The sequence below is a fragment of the Peromyscus californicus genome, unplaced genomic scaffold, assembly GCF_007827085.1.
Source record: "Peromyscus californicus insignis strain IS unplaced genomic scaffold, ASM782708v3 Scaffold_10__1_contigs__length_136768540, whole genome shotgun sequence".
In the NCBI taxonomy this organism is placed as follows: Eukaryota; Metazoa; Chordata; class Mammalia; order Rodentia; family Cricetidae; genus Peromyscus; species Peromyscus californicus.
The window spans coordinates 64,891,391-64,908,989 of NW_026294391.1; positions in this window are offsets into that span (position 1 = coordinate 64,891,391).

Sequence of the window (17,599 nt, forward strand, 5' to 3'; positions counted from 1 at the left end):
CGCCAGAAGATGACAGGCAGCCATTTACTGACTGTCCATATATATTTATTCTCATCTCTAACAGACTTATACTATGCAAAGCACATAGATTATTTTTAAACAAACAACCAGATCTACATACTATGCATTTTAAAAGCTAAGCAACTAAAGTTAAAAAAAAGCTAACTTTTTAATAACAATAACCATATGACAATCTTAATTGAATGACAGTATTTATACAGTTTGGAAAAGTGAAATCTTACAAAAATTGGTTCATCAGTTCCTTGTGACTCCTAAAACATGCACACATTGAGAAGAAAATTCAAAACGAACAAGCACAGTGACATTTTAAAATCAATTAAAGGTCAAAATGCTTAAATGTTAGCTAGTCTTAAGAGTCATCAGAAGTAGGTAGTATGAATTACAGAAAAAAAAACATTTATGAAATTGGGCTTAGGATATTGATAAAAATCCCAATGTCTGTTCCGGCCTGGACATTTTTATTTTTATTGGAACAGAGAAGACTAGAATTATGGAAGACAAAAATAAACTTATAAGGGAGGCGATAATGTCTTCTTAGGAAGCAAGTAGCTTTCCTTAGTTAAGTATTCATATGCACAGTAAACAAAAGCTTGCCAAGCTCACCTATTGACTTACCTAGCACCACTACTCTCTTAAAAACTAATCTTTCCTCAGTGCTGCTCTAAGTCTTTTGACAGCATGTCTCCTTCACCTATTAGTGTGTTCTAAGGGATGCAAAAATTTGTTAGGACTGGAAAAACACTAGAGAAGTCAGGGCAAATCTCCACCCTTCAAATACTTCCTCTGAAGAGCAGAGAATATATCTAAGCACTGATATTTTTTCACCTATTTCCTGTCCCAAACCCCTGAGACCACGATCCTTTAAAAAAAAATGGAGACTGGAGACAATCTTGTAAGTTCCTGGGGTTTTCCCTAGCTGCAGATTTCTCCCCATCCCCTCAGAGGTACACTCTGTCAAGATATCTCTTTCATTGTTCTTCCTCCCCATCTCTTCCTCATGTTTCTACCTCCCATCTCCTCCCATCCCCTCCCCTCTATTCCCCCCTGTCAGTTTGCCCAGGAGATCTTAACCCTTTCCTCTTCCTGGGGAAATCCATGCGTGTCTCTCTTTGTGTCCTCCTCTTTACCTAGCTTCTCTGGGTTGTGGACTGTAGCCCCGTTGCCCTTTGCTTTGCTTCTAACATTCACTTATGAGTGAGTACATACTGTGTTTGACTTTCTTGGTCTGGGTTACCTCACTCAGTATGATTTTTTTTCTATTTCCATGCATTTGTCTGCAAATTTCACGATGATTATATATATATATATATATATATATATATATATATATATATATATATATATATATATATTTTACCATTGCATTGTCCCCAGCTAAGACTCATAGAAATGGTGGAGAGGGTTCTAGAACTAGCCTTCCCCTGCACTCAGGTTGGTGTCTACCCTGAGTGTCATCATAGAACCTACATCCAGGGGCTGATGGAAGCAGATGCAGAGACCCACAGCCAAGCACTTGTCCAAGATCCTAGAGTTCAGTTGAAGAGAGGGAGGAAGGATTGTAAGAGCAAGGGGATTCAGAATCATGATGGGAAAAACCACAGAAATAGCTGACTCAAGTTAGTGGGACATCATGGACTATGGACTGATAGTTAGGGAGCCTACATGGGAGCGAACTAGGCCCTCTGAATGTGGGTGAAAGTTGTGTGGCTTGATGTGTTTGTGAGTCCCCTGGCAATGGGACCAGGACTTATCCCAGGTATACAAAATGGCTTTTAGAGCCTATTACCTAAGGTTCAACGCTTTACTCAGCCTTGATGCAGGAGGGAGGGGCTAGGTTTGGCTTCAACATGGTATAACAGCCTGTGTTGACTACCCAAGGGAGGCCTTACTCTCTATGAGGAGGGGATGGGGTGGGATGGGAGTAGGTGGGGGGAGCAGGAGAAGAGGAGGGAGGGGGAACAAGGCTTGGTATGTAAAAGGAAAGAAAATCTTTTTAATAGAAAATTATATATAAAAAATGGAGACTGCCTTTCAATGAAATATAAGATCCCTTCCCCCTTTTCCTAACCTTGGATGTAATTAAAACAATTTCTACAAATTACTATCTCCCGGTTTGTTTGGGTAGAGGTGGCTGGTAGCAGTATCTACAGGCCATAGTAGCATCCTGGTTTGCCCTTTCTTCAAATTAAATGGTCCTTAAGTTTACTTCTAAGAGTAGTTTCCCAATTCTCACATCAAGGAAACTGAAAACCAGGGAAAGGGAACCCCCAAAGCATATTAACATATTAAAACACAATTTTTACAGCACAATGTTTCATTTCTTAGCAACTATTCTAAAGCAAAAGTTAGCTCATTTCAATATTGTCAATGTATTTGCACATATTAAATGGACCAAGGCAAATATTTCTCTGCATAAAGGTCAACATTGAAATTTATCTGTTTACTATGTTTTAATTAAGTTTTTTAGAATTTCATATAATACTTTTTGATCATATTCTTTCCTCCCCCTCACCTCTTTCACTACTCCCTACATAGTCTTCATGTCTTTCTCTTAAAAACCCAAAACCAAACAAGCCCCAAAAAATTCAAAGCACACAATAAAAATGGAGTCCCATTTGTTTTAGCCAACTATGCCTCGACAGGAGGCCTGGCCTGGAGTGTGATTGTTAAACCTAGTGCCAACTCCTTTGAAGAAAACAGATTTTCCCTCTCCCAGTAGTTATCAACTGCAAGTAGCTTTCTGGTTAGGGTTGTAACTTTGTGCCAACTCCTCTTCTCCTTTCTGGGTATTGTCTGGCCTGTGCTTCTGTATGTCTTGTGCATACCATCACAGTCTCTATGCATGTGTATAGGCATCAGCCCTTTTGTGTCTGGAAAACACTGTTTTCATGACAGTCTACCACCTGTGGATCTTACAATCTTTCTACTTGTTCATTTACATAAATTCCTGAGTCTTGATGGTATGTGAGGCTGAGAGATTGTTTTACTCAGGGTTCTTTAAAGAAATAAAACTAATGGTGTGTGTGTGTGTGTGTGTGTGTGTGTGTGTGTGTGTGTGTGTGTGTGTGTGTGTGTGTATATATACATGTGCATGAATTATTTTAGAATGGCCCACCGCCTGCAGTTAGGTTAGTCCAACAATGACTGTCTCACTATGGAAAGGCCAAGATCCTGGTAGTTGTCTAGCCCATGAGTCTGGATATCTCTGTTCCAATCTGATACTGGAGTCTTTCAGGATTCCTAGAGAGCTGATGGTCTTCAGTTTGCATTCTCACACAAGCAGAGGAATGCCTTGGCTACAGGATAAATGCACATGCCAGGGAGAGTGAAGGCAAGCAGGAAAAACTCTCTTCCATGTCTTTTCACGTGGGCTACAACCAGAAGGTATGGCTCAGAGTGGGTTTTCCTTCCTTATATAACATGACCAATAAAATCTCCCATAGGCATTCCCAGAAGTTTTGGTTTTGGTTGATTCCAGATGTGGTCAAGTTGACAATTAAGATTAGCCATTTGAAAATGGAAAATACAAGCAAGTAATTTTCAAAATTCTTTCAAGAGCAGACAAAGACAGCTGGCAGCCTGGACAGTCACCTAAAGTTTCTCAGCATCACTGGGGCATCCAATTTGGCTACAGGCCTAGAATATCTGACAGACCATTTTCAGAAGCAGGAATTTTGAAAGGCCATCTTACCCTGTCTTGGCAAGATTGAGTAGTGTCTTTTCCTTGTGTCCTGCTCACCCATAAAGGACATCATTCATACTGTCAGCAGTCAAGGCAAGGATGGTTCTTTGCCCAGCAGTCCATTTTGTGCCAAGAAGAAGACAAACTTCCAAAAGGAGTATCTCAGAAGCCCAACATTCTCTCAGGATCAGATCGGTGCTGCCAGGAGCTGTCATGTCTCATGTCAATGGAAATCTAAGTTAATAATACATTTAAATGCCATATTCTCTAGGTCTATGAAGTGTTTGAAGATTACATATCCATCTGACCTATGTTTCTGTAAGTTTGGAAAATCTAACTAATATAACTATAAACATGACAAGTATGGGTGACTATTAACCTGTAATTCTTATCATCTTAAGTAACTTCCTAAGCAGTTACAGTTACAACCTTCTTGTATCTCAGCTAGAACATATTAAGTACTACAGGCAGATTCTTCAGGATAGGACAGCTATTGGAGTAATCTCTGTAACATGCCATTTCCCTATGTTCTGGACATCTCTAGACTTTAATATGTATCTCTTGTTTGATGCTGTTCTTGCTGGTTGTAATTCTGTATTTGTTTAGGTTATTACTTTTCCCCTCTCCTTGGCAATACTTGATAATCATTCCTATTGTATATAGTTTTATATTAGGTTAGAATTTTCTTATTTAGAAAAAAGGGGGAAATATAATGTAGATTGTTCTGTCTGTGACCTTAAAGCACCCCCCTAGAGATACAGCAGGTAACTTCTCCACCTGCCTATGACCTTGAAGTACATTCCCCTAGGGCATGACCTCTTGATGTCCCTTAAGACCTGAGATGCACCTAGGCATCATTCTCTTTACTCCTTCGTGGGACTTGTATGTGGGACTGGTCCAGGAAGCAGGAATAGTGTTCCAGAACCTGTGTCAATTCTGTTCTGTACAGTGAGATTTTCACTTTAATAAACTCTTTTGCCCATAAAAAAAAGATTGGCCATGTGATGATTTTGAATGAAAATGTCTCCCATAGGCTCATATATTTGCGTGCTTAGCCCTCAGCTGATGAACTGTTTGGAAAGGATTAGGAGGTGTGGCCTTCTTGGAGGAAGTGTATCATTAGGAGTAAGCTTTAAGGTTTCAAAAGTCCACACCAAGCTCAATCTCTCTCTTTCTGCCTGATGCCTGCAAGTCCCATGCTCATCTTCTTCCCACTACAGGGATAATAGCCTAACTATCTGAACATAACCAAGCACCAAGCCCACAATTAAATGTTCTATTTATAAGAGCTAACTTGGTCATGGTGTCTCTTCACAATAATAGAACAGTCACAAGACAAGCTATCACAGTAGCTCAAGGTCTCTCACACTCTGCATATTGTTCAGTTGTGGGTCTCTGTGTTAATTATCTTTTCTCAGCTTTTTGGCCTCATCCACAGTGTCAAAAATAGTTTCCATCTTATGGAGTGGGCCTTAAATCCAACAAAAATTGGTTGATTATTCCTATAACATTTGTGGCATTACTCCTTGCAGTTGAGTAGCTATTGTAGCTTATAGGCCTCATAACTTTGTGATACTGATAATTACTTTTCTCTTCTTGTAGAGTATATAGTACCTTTCAGCACTATGAACACTACTTAGTAAGGGTGACATGTCCAGTTGAGCCTCAGTTCAGGTTCTACATGTTTAATGACATACGTAAGTGATGTCTTCAATAATGAGGCCTTACCATAAATTTTGGAAGGTAACTGTCATAGTTACTTTTAAAATGCTGTGATAAGACACCATGATCAAGACAATTTATAGAAAAAAAAACGAACTTACTGGGGGTTTGCAGCTTCAGAGGGTTAGAATGCATGACCATCATGGTGCAGGGTTAGGCACTATGGCAACAGGCTGACAGAGATGGTGCTGAAGCAGCCACTGAAAGCTTATGTCTTGAGACATAACCATGAGGCAAAGATAGCTAACTGGGAATGGCATGGGCCTTTTCAACTTTAAAGTCAGCCTCCAGTGACACACCTCTTTCAACAAGACCACATCTCCCAATACTTTTCAAACAGTTTCACCAAATTGGGGACCTAACATTCAAATATAGGATCCTATGGGGTCATTCTCTTTCAAACCACCACAGTAACTAATAGTATTTTTAAGTGCCTGCAGTGTTTCATGGTGGTGGTGTGGGGGTGTTCCCATTTGACCAATAACTAAAAAAAATATAACCAATTCCTGGTACTGGGGATTTTACTTGGTGGCACAAGATGTCTAGTTGGTGTGTTCTCTGCTCCATTATATCATTACTCCATTTAAATTTCTTTCATATTTGTATATTTTAGGAGGCTTCTAGAATAGTAGTTTTAATGCTTTTGCTTTTTGTGTTAATTGTCTCTCCCCATATTTTTTCTTTACTCTACCCTCAAATTCTCTTCCTCATTTAATCTTGCTGTTCTTATTTCCCCTTCATCTCTTAATAATACTATATTTCCCTTTCCTTGGAAGGTTTTCTCCTCCATCCCACTACCCTTCACTCCCTGGTCCCTTACTAAAGCTTAAACACTAGCATCTGCATATAAAAGAAAGCATGAAGCCGGGTGGTGGTGGCACAAGCCTTTAATCCCAGCACTCTGAAGGCAGAGCCAGGTGGATCTCTGTGAGTTCGAGGCCAGCCTGGGCTACCAAGTGAGTTCCAGGAAAGGCACAAAGCTACACAGAGAAACCCTGTCTCGAAAAACCAAAAAAAAAAAAAAAAAAAGAAAGAAAGAAAGAAAGAAAGAAAGAAAGAAAGAAAGAAAGAAAGAAAGAAAGCATGAAATATTTATTTTGGAGTCTGGATTACCTCACTGAGGATGATTATTTCTAATTCCTTCCACTTAACTGCAAATTTCAAAATTTTATTTTTTTCTTAACAGCTGAATAATATTCCATTATGCAAATGCACCACATTTTAATGACCCATTCATCAGTTGATGATCATATAGGTCATTTCTAACTTCTGACTGTTATGAATGGAACAGCAATGAACAGGGGTTAGCAAGTATCTCTGTAGTAAGATCTAGGGCACTTTGGATATATGCCCAAGAGTAGTATAGCTGGATTTTGAGGTAGATTGATTTTATGCTTTGTGATGAACCACCACACTGATTTTAACAGTGACTGTAAAAGTTTTCACTCCTACCAACAATAGATTAATGTTCACCTTTCCATAGATCCTCACCATCATCTATGGTCTTTGTGTTATTAGTTTTGTCCATTATGGCTAATGTAAGATGAACTCTGAAGGTAGTTTTGATTTGCATTAAATGACAACTAAAGATGTTGAACATTTATCTAAGTGTTTCTCAGCTATTTGAGTTCCATCTATTGAGCACTCTGCTTAATTCTGTACCCCATTTTTTAACTGTGCTATTTTTTTCAAAAAATTCAGTTATATATATATATATATATATATATATATATATATATATATATTCTAGATACTAATCATTTGTCAGATATTTAATTGGTAGTAATATTTTTCCCATTCTGTAAACTGCCTCCTTGCTCAACTGATGGTATTCTTTGATCTAGAGATGTTTTAAAGCTTTGTGAAGTCCCATTTATTTGTGGATCTTAATTCCTGTGCTTTTTGGGTCTTGTACAAAAACCACTTTCATGTGTCAATGAATTTGAACCCTGACAAAACTCAACTCCAAATGAATCAAGGACTTCAACATGAAACAAGATACACTGAACCTGATAGAAGAGAAATTGGGGAATAGCCTTGAACTAATTGGCACAGGAAAACAATTTCTGAACAGAATACTGTTAGAACAGGTACTAAGTTCAATAACTAATAAATGGGACCACATGACACTAAAAAGTTTCTGCACAACAAAGGACACCATCATTTGGACAAATGTAGACAGCAGCTTACAGAATGGGAAAAGAGTTTTGTCAATTACATATCCGATAAAGGGCTAATTTCTAAAATATAATGAAAACCCAAGAAATTAGATAACAAGAAAACAAGAACCCAATTAAAAAATGGCTACAAATATAAATGAAGAATTCTCAAATGATGAAATTCAAATGACCAAGAAACAAAGAAATGTTCAACATTCTTAGTCAACAGGGAAATGAAGATCAAAATGAATTAGATTTTATTTGACAGCACTAAGAATGGCTAAGATAAAAAAATAACATCTCATGCTGCCAAGGCTGTGCAATCTTTAGAACCCTCATGCATTACTGGTGGGAGGGATAACTTTTATAACCACTATGGAAACTAGTGTGGTGGTTTCTCAGGAAGATGAGATTCAAGCTATCTCAAGATTTACTTGTCTTAGTTAGGGTTTATATTGCTGTGAAGAGACACCATTATTGGTGAAATTATTAAGGCCACTCCACGTAGTTAAAAGGGAGGTTTATTTAGTGGTGTAACTTACAAATGAAGGGATAGGTCGGTTGCAGGGTCTGGGAAAGGTGTAGCGCAGTCTGGCAGTGTTCTCTGGAGAACTCTGCTCAGTCTACCTTCAGCGTCTAGGGCCGAGGAACCAAGAGAGGCAGCACATCCAGATCTTGGGTCTTCAGGGTCCTCTCTTGGCCCTGCCTTGTAGGCGTGATGGTTACTGAAGCTTCAATGGGGGTTGGAACTTCCAGATCAAAGCTGGAATGGCTACCCACTACACACCATGACCATGGCAACTCTTATATTTAATTGGGGCTGACTTACAGTTTCAGAGGTACAGTTTCATTATTGTCATGGCCAGAAACATGGCAGTATGCAGGCAGACATGTTGCTGGAGAAGGAGCTGAAAGTCCTACATCTTGATCCTCAGGTGGCAGAAGGAGAGGGCCTCACTTGGCATGGCTTGAGCATATATGAGGCCTCAAAGCCTGCTTCCACAGTGACATATTCCTCCAACAAGACCAAATCCACTCCAACACATCCACACTTCCTGATAGCGTCACTCCCTATGAGCCAAGTATTCAAACACATGAGTTATGGGGGCCATACCTATTCAAACCACCACATTCCACTTGTAGCCATAACATAATGCAGAAATACATTCAGTCCAATTTCAAAAGTACCCACAATCTCAACAAAGTATGAAAGTCCAAAGTTCAAATTCTCTTCTGAGATTTATGCAATTTCTTAACTGTAGTCCTCTATAAAATAAAAATAAAATAAAATAGATCATATATATTTCAAAATATCATGGCACAGGTATACATTACCCTTCCAAAAGGGAGCATAGTGAGAAAATATTAAACCAAAACAAGACCAAAAATAAGCTGGGCAAACCATAAACTCTACATCTCCATGTCTGATGTCAAAACACTCTTCAGATCTCCAACTCTTTCAGCTTTGCTGACTGCAACACACTTTATTTCTCTTGGGATAGTTCTACTCCCAGTTAGCAGCTTTCCTTGACAGGTATCCCACAACTTTGACATCTCTAACATTTTGGGGTCTCCAAGGCAATCCACGATTCACCTTCACAGCTCCATACAATGGCCTCTCTAGGCCTCCATGCAGGGATATTCCTGCCACACACCTGGCCTCAGCAGCTTTTCTTAGGCATGGAGGGAGATTCTACAACCCCTTTCTTTTATCCTTGACTTTGAAGCCAGAACCACGCAGCCAAAGCTGCCATGTTAAGCTGCTTGCTGGGGCTGAACATGTCCCACTTGTTCAATTAAATTTTCATTAGCTTTCTGTTCTAGATGGTTTCCTTCACTGACTACACTTGGCTGTCCTGGAACTTGTTGTGTAGACCAGGCTGGTGTTGAACATAGTGATCTGCCAGCCTCTGCCTTCCAAGTGCTGGGATTAAAGGTATGCACCAACATACATGGCTCTGAGATTTTCTTTAATCACTTTTCACAAATTGGAAGCTTAACTGGGTGAGATCTTGTCCTGAGGTCACCACTCCCTTTATTTCATTTCTTAATCTATTTATCTCCTTGAACACAGGACTTAGCTCCATTATATTTCTGGGTAACCCTTTTCTCTTCAAAATGTACATTTTGTGTTTTTACTTTCTCAGCTTGCTCCTGTTCATTAAAGAACTATATAAGAGTGACCACTAATAATCACACAACCCTGTCAATACTAGGTTGTTTTGAGATTTCTTCTGACAATGGAATTAATTCAAATTTCTTCACTTTAGCCTCAGGCAGACTCTTCAGACAAGGACAAAAAGTAACCACATTCTTTACCAAAATATCACAAGACTGGTCTCTAGGCCACATAATAACATTCTTCTCTGAAATCTCTTGAGCCAGGTTCTCAAAGTTCAAATCACCCTCAGCACCACTGTCCCCCATGCTCCTACTAGTATGGCATGTTAAGTGGTGCTTAAAGCAATACAATACTCCAGTCTCTGAGAAGAACTTCTGTCTTAGGGTTTCTATTGCTGTAAAAAGACACCATGACCACAGCAACTCTTATAAAGGAAAACATTTAATTGGGGCTGACTTACAGTTTCAGAGGGTTAGTCCTTTATTGTCATGGCAGAAAATAGCAGTATGTAAGCAGACATGGTGCTGGAGAAGGAGCTGAGAGTTCTACATCTTGATCCTCAGGCAGCAGAAGGAGAGGGCCTTACTTGGCATGGCTTGAACATATATGAGACCTCAAATCCTGCCTCCACAGTGGCACACTTCCTCCAACAAGGTCAAGGTCATACTCACTCTAATACATCCATACTTCCTAATAGCGTCACTCCCTATGGGCCTAGCATTCAAACACATGAGTCTATGCAGAGCCTTAACTATTCAAACCACCATACCACTCTTTGGCATATACACAAAAGATGCTTCTTCTTACCACAGAGACACTTGTTCAACCATGTTTCTTGTTTTTCTATTCATAATAGCCAGAAAATGGAAACAACCTAGATTTTCCTCCACAGAAAAAAGCATTTAATCTGTGGGAAATTACATAATGGAATATTGTCCAATCATTTAAAAATGAAATCACAAAATTTGTATATAAGTGGATGGAAGTGGAAGAAAATGATTTTGAGTGAGATAACTCAGACCCCAAAAGACATATGTGGTATTTATTCACTTACATATGGATGCTAACTGTCAAGTCATTGGTAAACAAGCTATAATCAATATAACCACTGAGTAGAGAATAAGGGACTAGGAGGGAGGGATGCATTTTTCTAGGAAGAGAAATAGAATAGATAATTATGGGTGGTTGAGGGTCCAGGAATGGAACAGGAGGATAAAACAGGGAGGGGGAGGAAAGAGGGAAGGAAAGGAGGAAATGTGAGGAGGGATAGCTAAATCTAAGGGCCATTTGTGGGGTCATAAAAACCTAATACAACATAAGCTTCCTATAATAAATACATATATGAAGGTGATCTAAATAAAATTGCCAAATAATCAGGGGAGATAATATCTCAATTGGCCATTTCTCATCACTAAAATAGAGCTTCCAGTACTGGGAATGAGTTACATCTAACAGAGTAGTTGTTCAAAGGAGTTCAAAGAGCCTAGGCTATGGCCAAGGGTGGCTCTTCACAACTGATAATAAGTCCCTATTGCTGAAGATAACACCTTCAAAACTCACTGAACACAGAGAAATCAAGCAGGGGCTTACCTAGAGCCTTCATCCCTAAAGACAAATATTCACAGTACTTAAAGGTATTTTGCATGCCACCAAAGGTGATCAGTAAATATCAACCCAGCTACAAATCCTTTGATCCACAAGACTAACTTGCCTGTGAGATACACTGGTACAATATTGACACAAAGCTTGTAGGAGTGACCAGCCAATATCTGAGTGGGTAAGGCCTACTCCATGATATGGAACCCATTCCCAGTGATGTTTTGGGGGCTAGGGACGTGGACCCAGGTGCAAACAAAGAGAGTCCCCAAACTTTTTGCCGCATTACAGATGTACCCGCTATTTCAGCGAAACTCAAAATTTTGTCAAAAGACCTTCCAGATTGGGGAGATCTGTCCTACAATCTGAATTTATAGATTTTGGACTTTTCTCTTTAAGGCACTCCTAGCTTTAGAAGGCCAAACCTCATAGCCTGGAGAAATTAAGTTATGTTAGTGTCTAGACCTATCAATCCCTTCTGGGTAGATTAAAATACACGAGTCTCCCTAGGGAAAAAGTAAATCCAAGACAATGAAGACCTAACTATGTCTTTCTGAAGCCTCTGACTAGAAAAATGAAAGAGGACGTTCTCCCTATCTTTTCAGTCTCTGACTTCAAGTTGTGGTTAGGTTCCTAATGCTCTTTCTCTCTCTCCAAACCACAAGTCACTATGTTTCTTTATTTAACAGTAATAGCCCAATGTTGTTAAATAGAACCCAAAAAGACAAAGCCAATTACCAAATGGAAACCACTCCAAATGATTTAAAAAAAAAAACCAAGTAGCTCAAAAGAGAACAAAGACAAACAGAAAAGCTTGAGGCACATCAAACAGGGAAAGACTAATAAAGGGTCAGATTTTTTTCAAGAATCCAAACCAAAATCCAAATAGTTTCTTGTTTGTTTGTTTTGACTCACCAAGTAGAGGTGAAAAGTAGCTGATGCTGGCTGAAGTGGAAAGATAAGAAAATATCCGGAGTAAAATGACTCGAGCAACTATTGGCCACTTCCATCTTTCCTCTTCATCCAACTTTCACTCACTGTGAGTGGCAGATGCTTTCAAAATGTGTTTGTATCCCTTTATTACAGACATTTTGTTGTAGAACTTTGAGATCACAGTGCCCTTAGCCAGGTCAGGGCAGCCATGCTCTATAAGCCAATTAATATTACAAATAAAACATTGAAAGCAGAAAAAGCTGAAAATGTGACCACATTGTGAAGAGCAACAAAGAGATCAAACACTGTAAGTCTGTCTTCCTAAATGCATGCATATGTATGTACATATATACATGTATAGAGATGATGTATTTGCATAGCAATATGCTTTATGTGTACCATAGGATAAATAAACTGCAGTAAGGTCACCTGAGAACTATAAAATACAGTACTTTAGAGAGTACCGAAATAAAAACTTAAAAATTTTAAGATACATCTGTAACATTTATAGACGGTAAACTGTAATAGTCTGTATATGTCCCCAGAGCTAAAGATGCTTTAAGAAAAAATTATGAAAGTCTGAGAGATGTGAGTATGTCGTTGTAATTGGATCAACAAGCTCCAAAAGCTTCAGGCTACTTTGCCTTCATTTCTTCACTTCCAGATTTCCTCTGAAATTCCTCAAACCCTACACACAAAGTTTGATTACAATATGTTAAGCATTTGACCATCAGATCTTTGACAGGCAGTGTGCTGTAGGGGAGACTTGAGAACTTGTCAAATTTCTAGCAGCTGTCCTAATAAAGCACCAGCACAAAAAGCAAAGAGGTCCTTGAATAGGCCTATAGATCATACAAAGAGAAAAGAAAAACACTGTCAAAATAATGTGTGAAATAAAGTTAGCATATTCAAAATAATATAGATTCCGTTGGATTGCATGGAACTTGAGTTACAGGCAATTGTGAGCATCCTGACATTAGTGTTAGAAACAAAACTCAGATCCTCTGGATGAGGAGCAAGTGGTCTTAAATGCTGAGCCATATCTTCAGCCCCTATTACTGCCATTTTATATTTATTGCTATGTCACTGACTTCAGACAGGTGCAGGTGGGGGTGGGGAGTGTTACTGGAGGAACATCTCAAAATGAGGATAACTCCAATTTTGGTTCCCTCTCAGAGTTACTTGTGAAATAAACATTCACATAAGAACACTAAAAAAAAAAGCTAAATTATTACTTGAAAGCCAAGAACAAAATGTAATTATTTGTGTATTTATATAAATATGAAAATGAGTCTGCACTTAATGATTATTACTATGATTATGAGAAGGACTAGAAAAGAAGAAAAATGTTCTGATCAGTACTTTATTCTTTCCATGAATCTCTTACCTTTACTTTTCATCCCTAGTCTCTACCTAGAACCCCTGGATATCATCTTCACCTTCCAAACTTAGATTTCCCTTAAACACAGCTTTCACTGCTTTACTGGCCACTGTCATTTCCGATCATGCTGGAGCCTTATTCTTAGACAATGGAAACTCATATAAATGAGCTGGTACTAAAGGAATCTTCTTTCTCTGCTTAGTCTGTAACTTGAAGATGTCACCAAGAAAGACTAGGTAGGAAATGGTGCCTTGTGAATCTCTGAGGCTGGAAATCTAATTTCATCTTCCCATAAGAGAAAGTGCGTTCATCTAAAAATATTGTAATTTAACAAATGGTTTATCTAATGTTTTCTAGCAACATCTCTCTTAATTTTATGAGTGGGTTCCTTTGCTGTTACAAACATTTTTAGATTTATAAAAGTCTATTTGTATATTTTGCTTTTGTTTACTAGATTTTGGGAGTCTTATCCTAACCTCCAAACCCATTCTTATGTCCTGAAGTGTTTTCTTTTTGTTCTTATTTGCTTCTCAGTTTTTGGTTATATATTTAAAAAATTGACCCAGTTTGAATTCTAACAGGGAAATATAGGAAAACAAATTATTTCTTCTGCACATGGATATCTAATCTCCCCCTAACATTAGTTGAAGATTCTATCCCCTTTCTCCAGTGTGTGTCCTTGTCACTTTTGTCAGAAATCAATTGGATATAAGCATGTGGGTTTATGTCTAGGAGCTCTATTGTGATACATGGGTCTAAATATCTGTTTCTAAGCCTATGCACTATGACAATTTCATTATCACTGCTTTGCAGTGTATTTAGAAGTCAGTGCAGTGGCACCAACATTGTTATTTATTTTCTTATTTTCAAGATTCCATTTGTGGGGTGATTTGAAAGAAAATCCCCCCAAAGGGCATGGCACTATTAGGAGGTTTGGCCTTGTTGGAATAGGTGTGGTCTTGGTGGAGACAGTATGTTACTGTAGAGGTGGGCATTGATGTCTTATATGCTCCAGCTACACCCAGTGTGACACACAGTCTCCTGATGCCTGCAGATCAAGATGTAGAACTCTCAGCTGTGTCTTCAGCACCATGTCTTCATGCCACCATGTTTCCCACCATGATTATAGTGGACTAAACCTTTGAAACTGTTAGCTAGCCTCAATTAAATGTTTTCCTTTATAAGAGTTGCCATGGTCATGGTGTTTCTTCACAGCAATAAAACCTTAACTAAGACATATATCAACATCTTGAAAACAATTGAGGATTATATTATTATACTATAAATTATTGATAGATTAAAATATTATATCTTAATAAGTCTTTTAGTGCTGTGATAACATACCACAACTAAAAGCAACATGGGGAGCAATGGGTTTATTTCATCTCATATCTTATAGTCCACCATCTAGGGAAGTCAGGGCAGGAACCTGGAAGCAGGAACTGATGCAGATGCCATGAAGTAGTATTTTTGAAAGACTTTCACCTCATGGCTTGCTCAGACTGACTTCTTATAGCACCTAGGAACATCATCCATCCCAGGAGTGGTACCTCTCATAGTGGGCTGGGCCTTCTCACATCTATCACCAATCAAGAAAATGCACCACAGGCTTGACCACAGGCCTACCTGATGGGGACACTTTCTCATTTGAGGTTCCCTCTTCCAAAATGACTCTAGCTTGTGTCAAATTGATATAAAACTAGCTAGTATGCTATTATTTTGTTAAATTTATTGAGAATTTTTTGTGTAATGTAAAAAAAATGATCAACTCAAACCCCCACAATATCTCATAATGTCTGCATCATTTAATCTGACAGCAAGCAATGCAATAATTTTGGAGAAGATTCTCGATAGGCGAGGCACAAATATTTTCAACCGTTGCAGACAACAATTATAGAACTTGGGCACATTAACATTAATTTGAATTCCTCCTAATTTATTCATGAGTTAGTCCTCAGTTAGGTACATGCTCTATTTGAACTATTCCCACTTGGATAAGCACTTCTAGTTTCTTTTGCAACTGTCTTCCTGACTGACAGAGACAGGTGTCATAGTTTCTGTTGTACTGTTTTAATCTCTTCATGTATTTTTAGCTCTTGCATAACCCTCTGGATAAAAAACAGACTTGCTCATGATGCTTTCCTTTTGGAAATTTGTAAATGACAAAATGATAGGCAGATGGGAGTTTACATACTATACAAACTGAAACATACAGCAACTCTGTTAGACCTTTTATAGACCTTATGATTTATTGTGACACCAACTCCAAAATGGAAACAAATAGAGTCCATTTAAAAAAAAAAGCAAAAAAAAAGGAGCAAGTGATTTGTCTCAACTTGAAAAATCATGAAAGATGCAAATCTAATCTTATCATGACTTTCAGCCTCAACATTTGCCCCCTCACACACACTTTCACGCTGAACTCCAGTAGTCATAGTCACATGTCTTTGTTAAGGTTTCACATACTCCAATATCATAGAGGAAATATACATTATAAATTAATTCACATAAGAGTGTTGAGTAAAATGTCTTCTCCATATAATCTTTAATATCTTTCTTTTCCTTTTAAAAGGAAGATGTGTTTCTCTGGTGCATAATTTACTAATTGTAAGACATCGGTTATCAAATCACGCCATATTACACACATTCAAATTAAACTTCACAATAAAACCACAGCTGAATATATCACTCCAACAATGCTCTAGTAGGTCATTTAATTTTATTTAAATGATTGTCTTTCATAAAAATAGACTTACCAAGCCTTGTCCTTGTATTTCTATCCAGACCAGATATGCTACAAAAAGTACTGTTATTTTGATCTTTTTGAATAAGAAAAATAGTTTCAGTAAAAAAAAAAAATTTCTAGAAAAAATTAACCATAGTAAAAGCATGACTTTATTATTTTTGTTTTGATTTGTTTGTTCTTGTTGATGAGAGCAGGTTTTATTAGAGGCTTTATTTTAATCATTGTTGTTTTATTTAGATTTTTGCTTGACATGGAGATAGTATAATTCTGCTGTATGCTTTTTCTCTTATACTATTGGAAGAAGTAATGGTACTTTGCTTTATAGATACATGATACAATTATTTCCCCTAGAAGACAAATGATAGACATTAATTAAATGGCCCTTTATTCTGTGGGACAGCATTTAGTAGTCATTTCATGACCAGAGCCAAGTGGAGAACTGAGGCAATTATCCTCATCCTCTAGCCTCAAAACTCAATTACTGCTATCTGAATTATCCACATAATGGCTTTAATTCTACCTAGTGCTTTAGGCTATCACTTTAAGACAGTTTTCACTGCTAGGATGAGTCCATTCCTTTATTAAACACTTATTAATCTGACTGTCAAGGTAATCATTACATTTTAGCCACTCATTCTGCAGTTTGCTTGTAAATGAGATGTTTATAATGATGGAGTAGCTACTGTTTTCAGAAAGTAAATTGTAAAGTTGGCTGTACATTTTTAACAGAATAATACCGTATTTCAAAATGTTATTTACCTTCTTGGGTCAAAAATTTTTCACACATGGTAATGAATGTCTACAGCTTCAATTTAATTAAGAAGCAGATCTATAGACTATTAAGTGGAAATAGTCCATCTGACTCCCACAAAACTAAAAGAAAGACATTTTAATGGCCTGATGAGATCTTTGGGTTTTCAAAATATCAGAGAAATTGTGAAATACAGAATAAAATATAGCTGAACCATTTGTCTAGTTGTTTTTTGTAGCCAGATGCAGCAATCGGTGTTGAAAATTTATTGACTGTGGACCACAGACTAGCATTTCTGAGAGTTCTGTAATATCTGAAGCCTCTAGCTCTGCTAGGAGATTCAAAGATAGTACTGATATTAGGACAGTGTGGAAGTTCTGCTGGATGGAGATAGGCATTCTTGATCTGTTCTCAAATACCTACAGGGCAAAAATAAACATATAACATTTTCAGAATGTGTTTTCTCAAAACAGCACGTGAAATATT